At 49.4% G+C, this 20,584-nt stretch overlaps 1 long non-coding RNA gene across 2 annotated transcripts in view; it reads left to right on the top strand.

The window, feature by feature from the left end:
- The first annotated feature begins 3,783 nt into the window (after positions 1-3,783).
- Positions 3,784-20,584, top strand: part of LOC121111407 — a 93,533-nt gene continuing 76,732 nt past the window's right edge. For both annotated transcript variants that reach the window (XR_006930819.1, XR_005861939.1), the window contains exons 1-2: positions 3,784-3,920; positions 11,113-11,294. This is a non-coding gene — a long non-coding RNA (uncharacterized LOC121111407). The remainder of the gene's footprint in view (positions 3,921-11,112; positions 11,295-20,584) is intronic.

The raw sequence follows: 20,584 nt of genomic DNA, 5'->3' as shown, positions 1-20,584 counted from the left end.
TGGCAGGACTGAGGGCTGCAGCTGAACCTCAGCCTTCTGCTGATCTCCTGTCTGCAGCCTGTCCAGCTTGGCTGGGAGCCAGTAGCTGCGAATAGGCCCTGCTGTGAGCCACTGACTGTTTGCTTTTCACGTCCTATTTCTGGAGGCAGAAGTTGAAGGAAGAGCAAGAGCAAAGGTTTTAAATTCAACTCTGCGGTCTCTGCTGCATACTGGCTGAGGTTTGCCAGCATTGCCCAGGCGTGATGCTTTAGCACCATTGCTCGTAGTCTGCAGTCTAGGATAAGACTTCTGAGGACAGTCTCACCCCAACCCTACGTCCCTACTTGCTAAATAAGCTGAAGCTGGAGTTACAGCTGTTTGGTTTATCGTTGCAGTCTATAGGACGAGACCCACGTTTGTGGTCTGAGAGAAATGGCACGTACTGAACTGAAAAACCCAAACTTGTTGCTATATTTCAAAGCATGCAGTGAAGCCTGTCAAGTTTCTGCGTGCCTATTGCTTCTATCTGAGCTATAGGCAGAAAGGGAAGAGATTCCCCAAGTGCCCTGTGAGGTGCAACTGTAATTCAGTCTGGGTTGCTGGATGCAGAGTCCATTGTGGGCTGTTGGAGCAATATGCGCTCTGCTAGGGTTAAATGCTTACATGAAATCAATAGAAGTTTTATTGCCACCACGTGACTTCAGCTGGAACTCTGCCACTTGTAATAGAAGCTGTGTTAGGTCTCCCCCCTCCAACTACAGGACAGATATATTGGTCTAGACAACTGAAAAATAGTGGTATATTGGGAGGCTGCGTTTTCATTATGTAAATGGAGCTCTGCAGGAGGATTAATTGATTATTCAGTTACTGTGGATCTGTCTTGGATGTCCTGGCAAGATGAGAGAACCTGATGGAAGCTCTCCAGTGATGCTATATTGTAGTACAAAGGAGTCCTTGAGCATCACCTCCTCCACTCCAGACAGTGCACAGCACATGCACGTTGCGTATTGCTCTCCCAATGGGAGGACTTGCATCCTAGGGTGGTGTAGCTGTCTACATGCCTCGTGCCTGGTCTGTGTCACGGCACAGGCAGTAGAGACTTGTTGGGAAAGCCTGAAGACAACCTACTGCAGCCTACAGAGTGGTGAGGCGCTGGCAGTGCTGCCCAGAGAAGCTGTGGGTGCCCCATCCCTAGAGGTGCTCAAGGCTGAGTTGGATGGGGTCCTGGGCAGCCTGAGCTCATAGGGGGCAAGCTGGCCCATGGCAGGGGATTGGAACTGGATGATCTTTAAGGTCCCCTCCAACCTAAGCCATTCTATGATTCTGCAGCAGTGCTGTTTGGAGAGTTGCTTACCTACGGATTGGGTGCTGCTGATGGCAGCTGGAGACCTAGCTGAAGGCAAGCACAGGGAATTGTTTTACCTGGGCCCTGCAGGTGAATGATACAGAAACAAAGAGGGACAAAAATTTGAAGAGGTGCGTCGGGGAAAGGAAGGAACTGCAATGTGAACAGGTGAGCAAGCAGGGCTGTCACATCTTTATAACAAGTTATGTCCCTTCTGGCCAGGGTAACACATTATTAACTGGATTGAAAATACCTGTAGCGTCCTCCACAGTAATGAGAAATAGATCTACACAGTCTGTTGGGTTCAGGTTGCTGGAGGAGGAGAGGACAGCTGTGGTGAGATGGATGCACTCACTTTCTACTGTCCTCTTGCATGGCACGTAATTGCTTTATTGTCCTTTGTTTTTACAGAACCATTTCGGTACTGCTGCCCAGATCAAATTTTGTGGAGATCATTTTAAAATGAATCTTAGCCTTTGGCCTGAAATCCATCACCTGCAGAAAGTTTTAGAAGCAATCCTGACATCTGGAGAGTGGGTGTGGAGGAGCTGTGATATCGGTCAAATGAAAATTTAGATTGTGTTTCAGGTGGGAATGGGCAGGCAATGGAACAGAGCATCCCTTGATTTGGGTGGGAAACAACTCTTTGAGAGCTGAAAATGTTCTACTGCTGTAAGTACGGTGTTATCAGGAAGAAAGCCTTTCTCAGCTTTGGAAGCTCTGATTACACTGGAGAAAGAGGAAAATTTACCTGTGTTTCCATACCTGTAAAGTGGGGGAAAAAATGCTACCATTTACCATGCTATTAATCCAACCTCTTCTGGAAGGTCTGCAGACTGCCTTGTGGTCCTGCTGAGACCAAAGGCCACAAATGATCAGGTTCTCAGCATTCTATGAGAAGAACAGGCTGCCCAAGGAAGTGGTGTAGTCACCGTCCCTGGGGGCGTTCCAGACCCGTGGAGATGTGGCACTGAGGGTCATGGTCAGAGGGCATGGTGAGGATGGGTTGGGGTTGGGCATCTTAGAGGTCTTTTCCAGCCTTAATGATGCTATGAATCCATGGTCAACTGCAGTGCAAAGCTTTGCAGACACGAGGTTTGTTTGCACAGATGCACGTCCTGTCTCATGGATTCCCGAACGAAGATGTTTATATAGGAAAGGGGAAAAAAAAAAGCACTAATGCTTTACTGGGAGAGAGGAAAGTATAATGTATTCTTAAAATGTTTATATGTCAGCAAAATGCCCGCAAACCATTCAATAGATTAATCCTGTAGCTGGCCTAAAAGGAATGGATTTCTAGCCATAACTGAGATTGGGAAAAATTGATTTCCATGTTCTTGTTGACTGAATAAGATAAAAACAACTGCCTTGGTGCTTATTACCTGGCCAAGTATTCAGATCTGTGCTGCTGAGCTGCAGTTGGTTTGAATGCGAGCACCGCTCCAGCCCGATGCTGATGAAAAGGGACTTTTCAGGAACCAAACCTTAAGCCTTCCTCCTGTTGCAAATGGGACTTGCAGCAGAGCATGGCTCCTGAATACGCGGTGGCTCTGTGTAGGCGCCTGGCTGGGTGCTTTGATCTTTCAGCCAGAACCGCCGAGGCACTTCTGATAATCAAAAATGTGGGAGGGGGGAAGGACAGAGGGTCATTTCTCTGCATCAGAGAGCTGCTGCTAGAGATGGCGCGTGCCGTGCCACCTGGTTGCTGGCTGCTCATTCAAGCTCCTGAACGATGACTTAAGCTCTCTGGGGTAACTGCTGCTTTTTGGCACTCAGAGTGGTCCATTGCATTGAAGGAGAGAGGTAGTGGTTGGCCTGTGCTGTTGGTGAAAGTGCTGGCACCAGCCTTAAATGGTATGGAGCTTGCACCATCCAGTGGACTTCTCTGAAGTTGTTTCCTCTAGATATACAAATCTCATTTCCAAAGAAGCCGCCTTTTCAGAGAGAATGTTTGCTGGTTTCCGTGCTAGTCAGCTCTTAATGGGGGGATTAATAAACATATGCCATGTTTTGGGTTGGAAGTGCTCCTTGTTTCCCCAGCTTCTGTTGAAAGGCAGCACAAAAGATGGGGGAAAACGTGCGTGGCCTGGTCTTTCCAAATTCTTCCAGGCCAGATGGGCTGCCCCATCCCATTGGGTGCTGTGCTGTACAGGAGAGCTGACCTCAGCTCAGGCAGGGATGTGGGCAGCTGTGATGCCAGGGTGGCTCTGGGGTGGTGGGATGTGGCTGGTGATGTGTTGTGAAGGAGCTCTCGTGTTTAGGAGAAGAGTGAAGAGATGGCACCTGGGAAGGACTTTGCATCTCACTGTTAACAAATAAGCAGCTAACAGGATTTTTTCATCTTAAGCCTGGTGTCCGGTGCACCACTGTGCATTAATCAGACTCCAACCATGACTACAGAATAGGACCCTTCAGCTTGGCCTAATTCTTTTCCCACTTCTGTCTTGCTTTACGTACACCTGGAACCGTCTATGAAAGTCAACCCAAGCACCTCTTCCAACACCTGGGGCTACGGGTGACCTTCTAGGCTTTGCTGTTACACCATTTCAGGAGCCCTCCTTCCCCCTGGGGCTGGCTCTGCTTGGAAGCGGCGGAGGTAAGCAATGCAAACTCAATCTGAGGTCTGGCAGATCCAAACAAACGCTGCTTAGATCCCCAGTTTCTCGTGCCGTGGATTAGCCCATGTGAAATGGTAAATCCCCGTCCTAAAATTCCTCAGGCAAACTGGGAATCGTGGCAGTTTTCAACTGACTGCAAACAGATCACTTGATAACTCCCCGTATTATTGACATAACTCTAGAAATACGCTGCAAAGTGTAAATAATAAATGTGTAGTATCTGCACTGGAGCAAGTAAACACCGCCTGATGTTGTCTGATATTTCACTGGCAAGGTGTCCTCAGCGATGCTCCAGCAGAATAATTTTCCAAACGAGTGGCTTGCGTGACAGGTGGATGTGCTGAGCTAATGCAGCCACGCACGGAGCTGCTGGATCTGGGAGAGGAGGTGTGGGGCAGCGTGGCACCTTTGCTGGGGCTGCCAGCAAGCAGCCCACCGCGGGTCCCCTCCTGCAGCTCTGCAGGGAGGTGGGAGAGGGCGCCTGGCAAGTGCACCCTGGGCTTGCTGACACGGGTATGTTGCTAAAAGCTTTTTTCCTGTGCGGTGGGGATGTATCCGCTTCTGAGGCTGAGTGACACGCTGGTTAATAATTCATGCTGGCAGTATTGACTGGTGGGAGCTCATCTGAGGATGGCTCGGTGAAAGCTGTTTGTACGCTTACCCTGGGTGAAGGAGCTGTCTTCCTGCCCAGGTGGTGGGGTCATGCAGCAGGATGGTCTCCTGCTGGTGTGTAGCCAAACCCTTTCCAGTCTGGCAGGTATACCAACCAAGTCTGTGCTCCTTGTTAATCAGATCGTGCCCCGTTCTTCTGCTTTCTGGGGTGTCACCTGTTGGCTGGAGACCTTCATCTCCAACTGTTGAAGAACAACTTCTACCGTAGTTTTTACTCCCCTTATTTTACCTCCCCCCTTATGCTGTATGCCTCATTGACAGAGGTTTTTCTTCTCTGATTGTGGTGGCTGTACGATTACGGTAACGTTCTATGATGCGCGTATTCATGGGTGGTAGAGGAGAACAGTGGTGTGTCCAGGAGTCCTTGGGAAACAGTAAATCCCTGCTCACCCAAGAGCTGCCTTTCGCCTCTCCTTGTCCTGGTGCACAGTGCAACGTTGCAGTGGCTTTTCCAAATAAGATGTAAAAGCGAGCTGATGGGCTTTTGCAAGCGCTAGTAGCACCGTTAACAAGAGCAGGGATGTTAACCTTGGAACCCTGCCCAAATTGAAATGGATGTAATCTCTAAATGGCTAATACCAAAATGAAATCCACTTACATGGGAATGTTTGTTCCTTTCTCCCCTGCAGCGCTGATGTGTTGAGCGCAGAGAGGACAGCAAGCTGTGGGTGAGCTGTGGCTGTGCAAGATCTTGCTGTGTCGTTGCCATCCAGCAGGGCCAGAGCAAGGCCTGGGAAGGCTCTTGCAACTCCAGCTTCTCCAAACACTTGCTCTGGGTAATGCAAATGTTGCTTTGGAGATGCTGAGAGGGTTTTTTTTTTTTTTTCCCCCCTCTTAAAAAGAGCATATGTTCTCACTACTAACAAGCAGGTTTGCAAAGAGTCTATTTTTAAGATGATTACAGGGTATCAGTAGCTGTTCCAGTGTCAACTGTCGGTTTTGTTTCCTTGTCGGCAGTAAACTGTTGGCAGGTTTGTGCACCAGAGGTTTACTCCTTCCCAGCTGTAATTGCACAGTGCAGAAATTACCACTTGCTCTGTGCCTGCCTCTGCTGGTTTCTCCCCCTGAGCCTGCTGTTCACAAGCAGCTCCATCACACGTGTTGTACCCAGTGAAGAGCTGTGTTGTGGCATCTCCTGCTGCCAGCACACAAGGCCTGGGTGGCTCTAAGCAGCAGAGATGGAAGGAAAAGTGGCATTTTATACATGTCTACTCAATGTCAGCACATCCCACTTTGTCCTACAGGGAAGGAGCCCAGAACCCAGTTCATTTCCCAGTAACCAGAGCGCAGAGGGTGGTTTTTGCAGGTGGTTTTCCTCAGTTGCTTGTACCTATAGCCTCAACTGGGACCTTCGAGGTGCTGAGCAGAGGTGACGCGGTGGCTGGTCTTACAGCAGTGTCAGCCTGTGTGTGCATCTGGCAGGTAGTTCTGTTTTTCTGCAGCTTGCATCCCCGTTTGACCGGCAGGGAGAACAGCCAACCTCCACGAGGCTTTCCTCTGTGTGGCCACCGAGAGTTTGAAGTCCTCTGTTGCTTTTGTGAAAGAGGATGCAAAGTCCTGCTGTTACAGCAGAAGCCGTTGCTGCAGGGCACTGCAGCGTTAACTCACACCACCCCTTTCATCCTGCTACCGCGCTGCTAAACCCGCGGTGACCTATGGGGGAGGAAGCATATAGGATCCTCTATTGAGAATTAAGGAAATCACATTGTAAACAGTTGCATCCTTTTATTTATTTATTTATTTATATATTTATTCTCCCCCCCAAGAGCCTAAATAGATCTGTGCTCTGTGGCTGCAGCTCTGCACACAGAGGTGACGAGAGCACGGTGTGAAGTGTCAGCTGTCGGGAAAATGGCACAGAAGTCCCCTTTCCTTACCCTGCAAGACGTGCTGGTAGGAAATGGCCACTTGGAGCATACTTGTTCCCTTTCCCTCGACATGGTAGGCGGCCACCGTCGTGTTGATGCTTGGCTGTGAAGTCTGCTCCCTGTCCTTCGGTGCGAGTCCTTGGCACACCTCTGCCTTCAGACTCAGCCCTTCTCCCCCTCTCCCCTGCACTGAAAGTTTCCAAGTGCCACTGAACCGATCGGAGAGAAACAATTGTTGTGTTTCCCAGGCTGACACCTCCCGCTGAGCAGCCTTCCCTGCAGGAACGGCAGTCCTCTCGCGTTACTCTGGGGACACAACGCCTCGGTGCTGATGGGACCAGACAGGATCCGTCACTGTGCTGATGTGTCTCCTCCACAAAATATCCTCAATGACACCAGAGTCTGAGAAACAAGGAACAAAGAACAAACAAACAAACAACAAAAAAATATCTGCTCCCTTTGCTCCCCCTCCGGTCATCCATGTCATCCAAATCCGGAGAGGGAACCGTGGGCTTTCTTTGTGGAGGAGGGCTTGAGTTTGGGGATCTGCTAGGGTTATGAAATGGGTTGGCTTTTTGCACGTGGGACCGTGGAGCCTTACAAGTGAGAGCATTGCTTCTGCTGTACTGTGCTGATGGACCGATCTGTGCCTGTTTAGTTCATTTTTAGAGTACAGGATGCTCTGGTGCCATAATCAGTCCCTTGAAGGAGAGCAAAGAGGAGAAAGCGTAGGACTCGGCGTTCCTCGTGCTACAGCATACGGCCACAGAAGAAAAGGCATCAGAAGGACCTTGCCAAGGTCGTTTGAATCCGTCTCTGTGCCCCAAGGCAAGATCAACTCTACCTATGTCGTTTCTGCACTAATCTGTTTTTAAAGGCCCTTAAGGATAGAGGTTATTCAACCTCTTCCTGGGTTTCAAAGAAGAATAACAGAACAAGCATAAAAAGTGTGGCTTCCTCTCCGCCTCAAGGCCTGACCTAAATCTTCCTTTCCAGCCTTGGTGTTCACCCTGTTGTTTGTTTTCTGTAACAGCATCCTGCTTGAAGGTCGCTGCTGTGTTTCACCTCGGCGCTGCTCTCTGACCAATAAGGACCAAGTGGAGTGACTGTTTTCCTGCACAACGCTTGTGACGGATGTGTCACCTCTGGGTTTGCCCTTCCCAAATGGTTAGTTTTTGTCTTAAAACAAGGTGTCCAAAACCGGAACACCAAACTTATGATGAAAATTAAATGAGAGCCTAAAGATGTTGGGTACCTCCATGGACAGTGACCCACCACCTCGCTGGACAGCCTATGCCAATGCACCACCACTTTTTCTTGGAAGAAACGTTATGTAATATCCAACCTGAACCACCTCTGGTGCAACTGAAAGCCCTTATCTCTCATCCTATTGGTGGGAAAAGGTGAATTTCCTGACCTGATTCTCCCTTCATCTGCTTTTTGGCAGTTGTGAGTCATGTGTTCTCCAACAATCTCTTCTTGTGTGTGACGTTGTTATTTTGGAACCTGCCCTGACCGCCGTTTTGAGTGGCAGTGCTTGGTAGTGTGTTGGAAGGACCTGGTTCTGGAGACAATGGAAGAGAGGAGGCTGAGGCAACCTGCAGGGCATTGCTGCAGAGAATGGCAGCACGTCAAATGGGGGTAAGGAGACTACCAAGGATGGGACAGCCAGCCCAAGAGCAAACAAATTAAGCAAAGACAGCCAGGCTAAAATCTTGCAAGGTTAAGTCTTTCTGGCCTCTTAGATCAACCCCAGGCAAGCGATTTTCTTTGGACTTCAGAGTAAGTTTGTGAGGAACTGAGGCCGAGGAAAACACAGCGTGCCTTCCATTAACCTGGGCACATAAAACATCCAGTTTACAGATGCCCCAGTCTGAGTGGCTGCGGGCCTGGAACACAGCTTTAAAAATAAATAACTGGTAGCTTTGACTAATTACGCAATAAGGCCACCGCTCCCTTCCACGGGGAGGTGGAGCAGGTTGGAAAGGCAGTGTTACCGCTACGATGGCAGCAGAGCTCACGATGGAAGCGCTGGGTCTCGTCCCTGGGCAGCTCTGCTTAAGGAAGAAATACATCCACAGGCACCAGTTCTGCTGCCTGCTACTGGGACTGCTTGCTAGCGATGACATCTCAAATATGTTTTAATAACCAGCGGCTGTTAATAAGCACTAGCTACTCCACCAGCTTAGATGCATCTCTTTAAATTTAAACAGGATTAGATAAGGTAGGGAGATTATTAAATACCCAAATGAACATTAAGCAGATATATTGGAGGCTTAACAACTCTGCAGCAGATTGTTAAATTGCTCTAAATATTTCCCTGCTAGTCTGGGGGTATTTAATTAAAACAACCCCTCTAGTCTTCTGTAATGTGCCTAGCAGGCCTGCAAGCCCCGCGCGGGGCAGGACCCTAATTGGCTGCATTACTGCAAAGCTGAGCTGTGCTCGAGGACAATTAAAAAAACAACAGCCCCCTCCCCCCCACCTCCCCACCCCACAAACCACCCCAAGCCCCTCTAATTAGTGTGAGAAATGACGACAAAACAACTCCGAGTGTCTCCAGTGACAGGTGCACAAATAACAAGGCTGATGAAAGATTTTGCAATTAAGATTGCGCTATGAAGATTAATGGGATATTTTCATAAACTGATGTAAGATTGCCTGTAACCCAGTTGCCTCCACGTAGCTCTGTCTCCTTCTCCCCAGCCTTTCCATAGCTGGTTTTTCAGTCTTCCCCCCTGCACGAGCTTTCCCTGGTGTGTGGGGATTTTTGTTTCCAGCGCTGTCTTCAGCTTTCTGATGTTTCCAAGAAATTTTCTTCTCTTCCTTGGGCTGGCGTTGTCTGGATCTTGGGTTTCTGCTCTATTTAAGCTTCCTGGTGGGTGTCCACATGGACGTCTGTGTGGCATTATGCTATTGCACACAGTCTGCATTATGGAAGGTAGTGGGCAGCTTGCAGGTATTTCCTGCCCAGCTCTGGTGCTGCTCATGGTAGTGTTGCACAAGGGGACCTATGGCATGCCAAGTAGTCCTTCTAGCCTGCTTGTAGAAGATGGTGATATGGCTACCCCTGTGCTGGACAACTATTCCCCCTCGTTTACTTACTTTCTGGTTTCTTTTGGAGCTGCTTAGCTGTTTTCCCAGCAGTGACGGATCACGATCTCGGGGGGATCAAGTTTGTGCTGGCTGCATGGAAGTGCATGGCTGGCTACCAAAGGGACACTTCTAGCTCCCTGCAGGGGAAGGGCATACGATATGCAATCGACCTTTGAGTACCCCAAGGATCCAGCTGCCAAGTGTACATCTGGCTCCAGCACTGCGTGTGCCCGTCATTTTCTGAGGTCACACCGCCCATGCCTCTTCCCAGCAATGTTTCCCTTGAGCGTGCCAGGGGTCCCATTAACCCAGAGCAAATGTGATATCATATGTTCAATAGGAAAGCATTAAAGTGGCAAAGAAGTATACAGAGAGCTGGACCTGACATCCCTACTTCTCAAACCTACTCCTTTCCCAGAGATGTCTGCCCGCTGCTGCTGTCATTGCTACTTCATTACTCCTAATTGCCTGCTACTCTTGATATCTCCAAGCCAGGCTATTACACAGAGAATTTACATTTTTAATCTAGTGAAAGCAGTGATTGGACACACAGCCTCTGGCCCTGCTTTTCTTCCTCACTCAATTGCTGCGATACGCCAGGTTTGGTGTCTAGCTTTCCAGTCTGCCCGTGCTTACTGGCTACCCCCTCTCTCTGCCTTTACCTTCCAGACCTTGTCCTGACCAAGACCTCAGCGTGTTGTTCTTTGCCTCCACAAAGGCCCTCCCTCTTTTTCCCCATGCCTCCATCCCTAGCTAGGGCACTGCACTTTCTCATTTCCCACAGCTTGTGATCAGGTTTACATGCGAGTCAGTGCAGCAGCAGCTGCTTGTTTCAGCTGCTTCTCTGTGTGCAGAGGGGGATGCTGTGCACTCCGTGCCCTGATGTGCTTTTTATAGGGTCCACGTGAGAAACCTGGTACAGCAGGAGGGTTCCAGCCTCTGAAGGAGAAGGCACTAATTGCTGGTGACACAGAAATGCAGTTTTTCCTGAGCATGGTATCTGTCTGACAATATTCCACTCACTAAAGCAAACAAGCAAGAATTAGGTCTCTCTGTCTCTTGTCCATGAGCCTTTTTGACTTGATATCTCGTTGTCTCTACTTTCCTTTTAATTGCTCCGTTGTTGTCCTATTAGTGTCACCACTTGGCACAACATGGGTTAGAGCTGAAATACTCTGGCTGATGTTACGTGGGGTGTCAGCCTGGATAAATACAGTGGTTCTTCCTGTTCTCACCAATCTCCTTTCCCTCCCCTTTCCCACCATCAAGATGCTGAAAACAGCTGACAAAGAGTGAATGCTGTCAGAGTAACCAGGAGCATCCAGGTGTTTTGTCTTTTCCTCTCTGCCATTGGGAGAGGTGCACCACTGGTCATGGTGCTACATAGGGTAGGGTTGGGTATGCACCAGGGTTCAAATTTACTTTTAGGGATTGAGTTTGGAGTTTGTTTCTTGGCAGTGTTTTGTCTGTCTTTTTGGGCTGGGCACGGAGGTCCTGGGTAACTCCAATCACAGCCTTTCATTCCTGTTTCTAGGCCTGTGGTGTTGCCAAGTCCGTTGCTGCAGACCTCTTTGTTCCCCAAGAGAATGCGTAAAGGCTCTTTTTGATCCCACTGCACATCGCTGGGCTCTGCTGACCTCCAGACATGGAGAGCACCACGAGGAGGAAAAGGACTCAGCACGTGACTGGGCTTTGCGGCCAGCTCTGGACCACAAGGTAGGAAATGGCTCTTGCCAAAGGCTGCGCAAGAAAATGCTTTCCTGTGCCCTGGAAGAAGCACAGATGGTGCCAACCTGAGGCTGCCAAAGTCCTGTGGTCGTAATCACCTGCGGTTCTGCTGTGACCTCTGTCTCTGGTTCCCTCTTCGCCCTGGAGAGCTTAGAGCAAAGTGGTTGTGCCTCCCTGCTCTGTAGAGAGGTGGGATCTGTCCAAATGGACGTACACGGACCCAAATGGACAAGCAGTGACCCATATAACAGCCCCCCCCCTCCTGTGTTGGGCGATGCATGAGACAGAGGTCCTGGAGAGCAAGCAGGATGTGGTCCTGCCACTAAAGATGCTTTGAAGCAAGTGAATAAATGGGTGGGTGGGAATTTGTGTTGCAGGGCAGATTTAATTCCTGGTATTTTATAAACTGGGAGCTTGACTTGTACAGATGTGGTTTTACTATCCCCTCCCATCTTAATAGCTATTTTATAAATATTATTACGAAGAAGTCTTGGTGGTAATGCGAAAGAAAAGCTGTGCTTTGTTTTATCTGAATAGTGCTTGCTTCCAGCTTGGGATAAGGGCTGTAATGCTATAGAAAGAAGCTGAGCTGGAACAAAAGGAAATCTATTCATTAACTTAAATCGTAGTAATTTTAGCATGACCCAAGAGGAGCCTGGTGAATCTAACCCTCTATTTTCCCACATCCATCCTAGCAAGTGCCTTTCTTTCTAGCTAAGATTGGAGAGCTGACTCACTTTCTAGACTAGAATGAAATCTGGGTTGGATTTTTTTCTTTACGATTAAAGTCAGTGTGGTTGCAACAATTGCAGCGGAAAGAGAAATGATTGTCATCGTCGGTTTTGATGTGTAAAGGCTAAATCTGAGCCGTCCACTTACCAGGTTCCTAGTTATCAGGTGTATTTTTGTTATGCTTTGTTACAGATCGCTGTAGCTGCTGCTGCCCACCCCGGGTGGGAGTCATTGTGTGATTCCTCCTGATGTTAGTGATGCTCTCCTAGGGATGTGCCTTTGGTTCTTGTAGAGCTGTGCATTTCTGGGGGATGAGGGATCAAGCCAGGTGTCCCAGGAGCTAAAGAGGGGAGGGGGGCAGACGGAAGGGGACCTACTATTGCTATGGCAGCTCAGAAGTGATGGCTCCCGACCTCTCGTGGTGTGACCAGCCTTACTGAAAGACCCTGGACCTTCCCACCGCCAAGGGTCAAAGGCAGAGCTCATGTTCCCTTGGCAGGTTTTAGTATTGTATGGGTTGTGTTTTTATTTTCCAAGCAGCATGGTGGACAGAAGGAACATTTTATAAGGATAGGAGAGGGATTCTTGTAGGCAGAGGGCTATGCAGGAGGTTGCAAGTCTCTCTGCCTTTCGCAACTCAGTTTCCCAGTCTGTAAACTGGGAGCAAAGAGGCTGATGCTTTATGTAAGAGCTACTGGCATGCAGTCCTTTGTCCAAGCTCCAAAAAACCTTCTGGATGGCAAAGCACAATGGGAGCACAGACAGCCTCATCACTCAGACGGCGAACTCCTACGTGTGAAAACGTGAGCCGGGAGTTTGACGTAGCTGCTACCCAAATGCTAGCAGGTGACGAGCAGATGGGGCCGCCGGGTGCTTGTCTGAGGTCTGCCTGAGCAGAAGGTGGAAGGGGAGTGGGGATCTGAGTGCCGGGGCTTTTTTGTGTGTGTTGTCGATAGCTGACACGTGCTTCTCACCAAACATGTAAAAATAGAAGCCGTTGGCTTCTGTGGGGCTGTGGCATAGCACTGCTTTATCTGGGAGGTTGGATGTCACGCTTTCTTGGTTATTTATAGGCAGCAGGCAAACCCTGAGAGGACAAGAGATACAGAACATGGGAAACACGTCATGCCATGATTTTGGGCCACAGTGGTGCCTGTGGGGCTGTGAGGACCAAGAGCGGGTTAGGACAAATTCCCCTGTGCCCACTGGGCACTTATCAGTGCTGATTTAAGCCATGCTCCAAGCGAGTGGAGGGAGAATCATAGAATCACAGAATCACCAAGGTTGGAAAAGACCCACAGGATCACCCAGTCCAACCATCCACCCATCACCAATGGTTCTCACTAAACCACATCCCTCAACACAACGTCCAAACGTTCCTTGAACACCTCCAGGATCGGTGACTCCACCACCTCCCTGGGCAGCCCATTCCAGTGCCTAAGCTCTGCTCCGGGTCTTCTACTAATGATGCTTCTGTCAATCCTGCAAGGACCAACATGTCAAAGGGAGCCTGACTTCAGGGGGGCTCGCTGTTAGTTTCACACTTGCCCGCTCATTTGATTTCCATTGGTATTCCCTTATTGCAGATCCATAAAACCCCCTGCCACGCTCATCCTGGAGCAGGGGTGATTTAGAATCATGGAATCATAGAATCATGGAATGGTTTGGGTTGGAAGGGAGCTTAAAGATTGCCTAGTTCCAACCTCCTGCCGTGGGCAGGATTGCCACCCACTAGGTCATGTAGGCTTTGTTCCTATTCCAGTTATCCAGGTGTGCGGCAGAATGGGGAACACTGGAGCACACATCACAGTGGAGATGTCTACTGTTCAACTTGAAGATGGATTGAAATTCGAAAAGTTGTAATTCCAACCAATTATTACTTAATGGGGAGGCGTTCCTCTCTGCACAGCTGTGTCATGTTGGTGCTGGCCTGAATGACCTGCACTGTAGCTTGCTTCAAATTCCCAAGCTCTGCTGCACCTGGTTTGGCTGAGAGACTTTGGAGTGTTTTGAGCACAAGCGTGGCTCCCATTGCCCTTAAAGGTGTCCTGAACCTTGCAATGAGGAGGCATTGCAGTAATTTCTTTCTGATCATATGTGTGAGCTGCCTAGGAGACGGTGTGGATTGATGGTTGGACCTGATGATCTTAGTCAACTTTTCCAGCCTTAATGATTCTATAATCCTATGATTTAAACACATGAAGAAAGAGAAGGGGATGCATTTGGAGGAGTGTAATAAGAGATTTTCAATGGGACAGAACCAGCAAACAGCTAAATTGATGTTTTGTGTTTTGGGAGTGACGACCCGCTTCTATTGCGGGCAAGCTGGTAGAGCAGTGCATGCACCAGGGGTGGCCAGGGGGGATTGTCCCTGCTTTGAACTTCCCAAAGGCATCATCAGCCTCCTTTCCTTCCCTACAGCAGCAAGCCATGGCATTTGATAAGCTGTAGGGAAATGGATGCCCGCAGATCCCCAGCACTGCTGCTAATGTGGCAAGGAGAGGGGCTGGCACACCTGATGGTGGCTGGGAGTAGGAGGCGGATGATTACAGTTGAAGAGGTCATATACCATTGTAATCCCGAAAAGAAACATTATGATTCATCATTCCCGATGTAATGTCATCTGTTTAATAAAGCCGTAATTCACTCTGTGCTTCCTTTTAATGGGGCTATTTAAGTAATGGTGTTGGGTTTTCTCCTTCCCGACCTCCCCCCACACCCATACTAAGTAGGGTTTGGACGGGGCACTCGAAAAGAGCTATTGGAGTTGAAGACTTTTTTAATATTTACAATATCTTTCAGACCATAGCTGAATGGGGTATTATTTATGTCAAATCACTACTTTCCCTGAAATATGGGGAGAAGGAAAGCCAACAGCTGGATATGGTAATGAGTAAATAAACCATGTGTCTCTTTAATGATAGGGACATGAATTTGTGCCGCATGGGGAAACGGCCGACGATAAGATGTCTTTGACTGGAGCTGACCACGGAGCAAGGGCACCCCAAAATTTATGTTGCCAGAGGGCTCCCTTGACAGCTTGCTGGGAAGAACGATGCTCTGATGTTTCAAGGGTGGAACAGAGCTGGGTTCAGGGTTGGCTTTGCCGCCTGTCCTCTGTAGAGTGTTGACCATATGCAGACACAGTGGCATTTGCTACCTCTGCATCGATGGCACAGCGTGCTGCTTCCCACACAAACTGTCACCAGAAGTTGTTGGTTTCAGTGGACATCTGATTGATTTTTCTTACAGTACCTTTTTTTTTTTTTTTTTTTTTTCGGGGTTATTTTTCATATGTTGGCCTCTGCTCCCAGGTGACAGTGAGAGGATGAGAGGGAATGGTTTCAAGATGTGCCAGGGGACGGTCTGGTTGGATATTAGGAAAGTCTCTTCTCAGAAAGACTTGTCAAGCATTGCAAGAGGGACTTGGTGGAGTCACCATCTCTGGAGGTGTTCAGGAACCTTGGAGATGTGTCACAGAGGGGCATGGTTAGTGGGCATGGTAGGAGGGGTGGAATGATGGTTGGGTAGATGATCTTAGTAGTCTTTTCCAACCTTAATGATTCTATGATGATTCTACAGCGTAGAAGTCTCTTCTTGACAGTGGCCAAGATGTGAGAGCTGGGCATGTACAGAAAGATCCTGCCCACTATGTCCACCTGGCTTTTAGCAGCCCTTAATGTAGAGACTTCCCAGAATAAAAGAGTCTCTTAATGTCAGAAAGAGTTGGCTTTCTGCATAAGAATTATTTAACCTTTTGAAATTGATTTGTATGTGTTCACTGCGTGTATGGCTTATTGGAAAACCAAGCCGTCCCTACCATCTACTATAGTCCTTTTCAAAGAGAACTCAATCTGAAGCTTGGCACAGCTTCTTTTAAGATGTTTGAATTGTTAAAGCCCTTAAAAATATTGTACTGTTCCACCCAGACTGCTCAGTTGGAAGACGCATGTGAAAGCCAAAAGGATTTTATCAAGAATGTGCTGTTTGTGTCCAGACTTATTTTATCCAGTTCAGAAAGTGAGGTAATTGCCTTTTAAAAAGTCACAAATTGAAAATATCCTAAAGAGGTGCACGGTTATTGTGGCTAGCTGCACTTTGTGTTTTTCCCTAGACTTTTAGAATAAACAATAGGAATTTTCCAAATAACTCTCCAGTTATCACACCAGTAGCAAGAAAGGAAACAAATAAGGAAACATGGTGAAGGGGGAAAAAAAGAAAGCACCTTAAAATACCCCACCCTTAAGGCAGTTTCTACTTTTGTCCTATCCGGCAGCAATTAATCACAGCGGAATTAGGAGGATGTGGGTGCCAGAGCTCCATGCATTGGAGGCAACCAGGAAAGGCGGGGAGGTGGGAAGATGGGTCTGCTCTGGGGGGGCATGGTGGGTCTGGTCTGGGGCCATTGGGCTTCCTGCATGTTCCCTGCTGTGTCCTGCGGGCTGGAGCTGCATCCTGTTTGGACCGTGGGATTTGGTGCTACGAGGACCCCAAATGAAGGTCAGCGTGAGGACATTTGGACTGTCGGCCTGTGGAGGTGAAAGGATGTGTGGTGGTGGAAGGGTCAGGTGCCATGCATTATGGTTAGGGATGTGGCATTTGGGACTTGTATCTCTTGTATCCTCTCTCATTCCTCTTCCGTCCTCGTGCTGGTCCTCACCGATAGGATGGGGTGATGGTTTTTAGAGAGCTTTAGATCTGAAGTGCTCAGTGGCTGAGACCTTGGTGGGGTCTTGTTGCTTCCTTCTCTGTGGACATCCCAAACACCTGCACTCATGTCAAACACTGCCTAATTGCGCCCGCAGCCTTCGTTTGGGCTCAGGGGAGCAACGGGCTGGTCCTCATTACTTCAGACTCATGTAAGCAGCTGCTAGGGCTGAACCTTCAGGGCGGTGCGAGGGATGGTTCCCGTTGCTCTTAATGTCTGTGCTCTCACCTGAGCAGCCACCAGGGCCACGCTCACATGGCTTTGAGCACACTCCGGGTGGGAACTGAAACCAGAAAGCCTCTCCTAAGCCAAACACCAAAAATCACATCTACTGAACGCCGTCAAGAATGCGAAATCAGAGGGTAAATCATAACGCTGTTTGTGAGGTCAGCACTGAAGGATAAACCTGCCATTTACAGATGTTCAGGGCAATAAAAAGGGCTCGTAAAGAGACGCCCCTTGTTGCCAGGTGAACCCACGGGTGCAGCGTTGCTGTGTGTCGGGGCCTTCCCGGGAGGACAGGAAGGGGTTAAGGCTGAGCCGAGCGCTCGGCTTGCTCTGTATTATGTCCAGGTGGCATGACGTGTGAACAGACGAAAGATAAAAATCGCAGCGGATAAAATCACAGAGGAAATGGCTCTGTCTGAGCCCGGATCACGACGCCTTGCGCTGACCCCACAACCTGAGCTCCATCAGTCAAGTTGTCCTTCCCTTGACTTCTCACCCCATGCTCTGCTGCTGCTGCTACTCCATAAAGAGGAGGCGGGCGGGAGGGGGGGGAGACGCAGCTCAGCCTGATGACTAAGAGGGTCTGAGCACACAGGTCAAGTTCTTGCTGCTGGAGTCTGGAACAGAAAGCTGAGCGCTCTACCAGACCTTGATGTAAAACCATCATTCCCATAAAAGGATCGAACGAGGAGTCGGGAGGCGAGAGCAGCCGTCGCCTTGCCTTGGCTTGAGATGGGGGTGGTGGGGCAGAGCCAGGCTGCGTGGCTGGTGGAGACCCTTGGCAATGAGAACAGTACAATGCTGGGGCTGGAGGCTTTGCTTTTGAAGCCGTGAGGTGCTCAACTCATCTGTCACCGCAGTCCCGTTTGGTCCATCCCGGCAGGGAAATGAGGTCACCTTTGAGAGAGAAAGTCTTTGAGGGCTTTGATCATCTCCTCGCTGGGGGAATGACAGTCCTTGTTCTCCTTATTTATCCGAGACAGGTGGCATCGGTGACAGAAATACATCGTGCCACTGTCCCGGAGCCAGGCAGCCACAGCTGGGCCGAGAGGCACTCTTGGAGCAGGATTGTGCCTCGCTCTCAAAGGAGCAATGCGAGGGCTGGAGGACGCTGGAATTCGCTCCCTTTGTCTGATCCAAAAGAGCCTAATTTTGGGGAAGGCCTTCTGGGCACGCTGCATAAGACATCTGTTTTACGGGGTTTTTAGGACAGGGCTCGGCTCAGGCTTCCCAGAACTGGGAAGGGCTGGGAAGTGGTTCCCAGCAGTAGCTGGCTGTGTTCCCCCACCATCATTATCTCTTGCGGTCCTGGGATTGGAGAGCGTTACCAATGACACTCTGCGAGGACAGTGAGAAGTGGAAGGGAATTTTTAGGTGATTAGACAGTAAGCAGCTCCATGCCTTTAAAATATACATATATGAAAAGATGGGATTTGCTCTGTCCTCTGGTGTAAGGATGTAGTATAGTATCTTACGGCTTCACACTTGCATGGAAGCTTGAAGCTTTAGTTCAACATTAATTAGCTCCATGCATATTTCAGTTCAGGCTAACTCAGTGTGGTTTAATTGTTACTTATGACTAAAATAACCATGCTCGTTTAGCTGGCACCCCCTGAGCTGCAGGTGGGCTTTGTTTCTAAAGAAGTGCATAGCGGTGCAGGATGCTGTTACCATCTTTGCAGGGAATGTGTTTGGGCAGCCGTAGCCATGGGAATTGAGACGCCTTCGGTCAATTGGGATGGTGTGGTTTAGGCTGGGTTAAGCATCTTCTGTGTTAGTGGCCCAGTCTGTACGTGTATGAGGCCAGTGGGCGCTGAAGGAGGTAATGCCCCAAAGCTGACATGCCATGCTAACCTACCTCTACAGTCGTTCCTGGGGCTCATGTGGAGGATGTGAAGGCTCACAAAGCCCTTTCCTTCCTGCAGCATTACTTCCCTGAGAGCTGAAGGCTGTTGGCCATCGCCTGCTTTATCACTGCTTGCTCGGAAGGATGTACGATGACAATGACAGGGTGAGCACCTTCAGACTGAGGCGTGACCTGGTAAAAGGAGTATGCAATTGTCCTTTAAAAACTGATTTAGAGCTTATTGAATTTCAGGAGGGTGCCTCTCCTTGCTTTAAGGAAGGTCAGGCTATGGTGAATAGATCCTACCAGTGAGCAAAGCTGTGTCCTGGTTTGAAAGCAGGCTATTGTGGCATTTGGTAGCACAAGCAGCAAGAGCAAGCGGGCTCTGAAAACATCAGCAGTGGTCGAGAAGACTGAAGATCCTTTCCAGAATGAACTGGCAGGGGGGAGGTAACCCAGGAGCAGACATTCTGGCAAGGGAATATAGGAAGGTTCCTAGGCTTTGGGGCACTGCCTTATGTGAAGGATCAAGCAGCTGCATTTTGGGATTCTGGTAGGCTCTGTAGATCAGCGAGCAGATGGGAAAGCCTGTCCACACACATCTCACTCCTGGAGAGGCTGAAGAGCATCACCACTTCTTCCCCGGGGAAGGCAGCTCCGTGGCACGACCTCCCACCTGGGGAAATGAGATCAGCAAATGACTCCTAAGTAGCGTGTCCATCACTGTCAAATTGACCACGGATGTCAAGCGTGAGTCGGCTGTCCCCGCAGCGCGGCCGGAGCCAGCCCCTTAGCTGGCTGAGTCAAGCTGTGCTGACTCCCCGTGATAGCATTTTAATGTGAGGGATGACAGAGGCCTCCAAGTTAATGTGTGCGGAGAGGTGACAGTTTTGAATGTCAGCCAAAGTGGAAGGCCTGCCTGGAATTTTGCGGGGAGTTGAAGAGGATGGGCATGAAATTAGCACAGGCAACCGCGGCTGCCAGCAGCCTCACCGTGCCGATGCTTTGCGCTCCCACCTGAGCCACTGCCCTGCTCTGTCCTTGGAGGATGAGTTGGGTGCCCATGAGTCTCCCTGCTATTCCTAGGAGTTTACTCAGGATCTGCAGGAGGATGTGCAGCCTGGAGCTCACCACTACCCTTCTCTTCAGACCGCTGGGAGGTGGAAGTGCTGATAGAAACACTGCGCTCCTCTGGGCCGTGCAGGCAATAGGAGGTGGAGGTGAGGTTGAAGCTGAGCTGGTGTCTGCCTGTCGTTACTGAGAGTAACTGTTATGTGAATTGAGATGAGGTATGGCTCTCAGGAACCTGGCCGGCTGCCTGAACAGCCTCGTGGAGTCCCACCAGGAAGGCACTCCTGGTGATTAAAATCTGATGGCAAAGAGCATCCGAGTCATTCCTAAACAGCTTATTCACGAGAGGGAGCAAAAGCCCCCTGATGCTCATCACACAGATGAGGAAATGGATCAGCCCAGCCCAAATTGTGAGCATACTGTCCTGTCCCCTTCCCTGCTGACCTTGGGTCAAGTAGCTCACTTTGCCATACCTCAGTTTCCCTCTCCTCAATGGAAGAGGAGACTGGGCTTCCTCATGGAGAAATGTTGGGAAAATGAATGGCCCCAGGGTTGCAATGGGCCAGAAGCATGCAGGTGGGAGGCAGGAGACGAAAGCAATGACAAGATACTGTACACTGCCAAGAGCGAGGCTGGATTTATTGAAGAAAAAATGAGGGAGATAGCTGTGGTCAGCTTGATAAATTGTCTCCC

Source organism: Gallus gallus, chromosome 8 (assembly GCF_016699485.2).
Source record: "Gallus gallus isolate bGalGal1 chromosome 8, bGalGal1.mat.broiler.GRCg7b, whole genome shotgun sequence".
Taxonomy (NCBI): Eukaryota; Metazoa; Chordata; class Aves; order Galliformes; family Phasianidae; genus Gallus; species Gallus gallus.
Note: the sequence above shows the minus strand (reverse complement) of the source record. Positions and strands in the feature narration are given on the sequence as shown.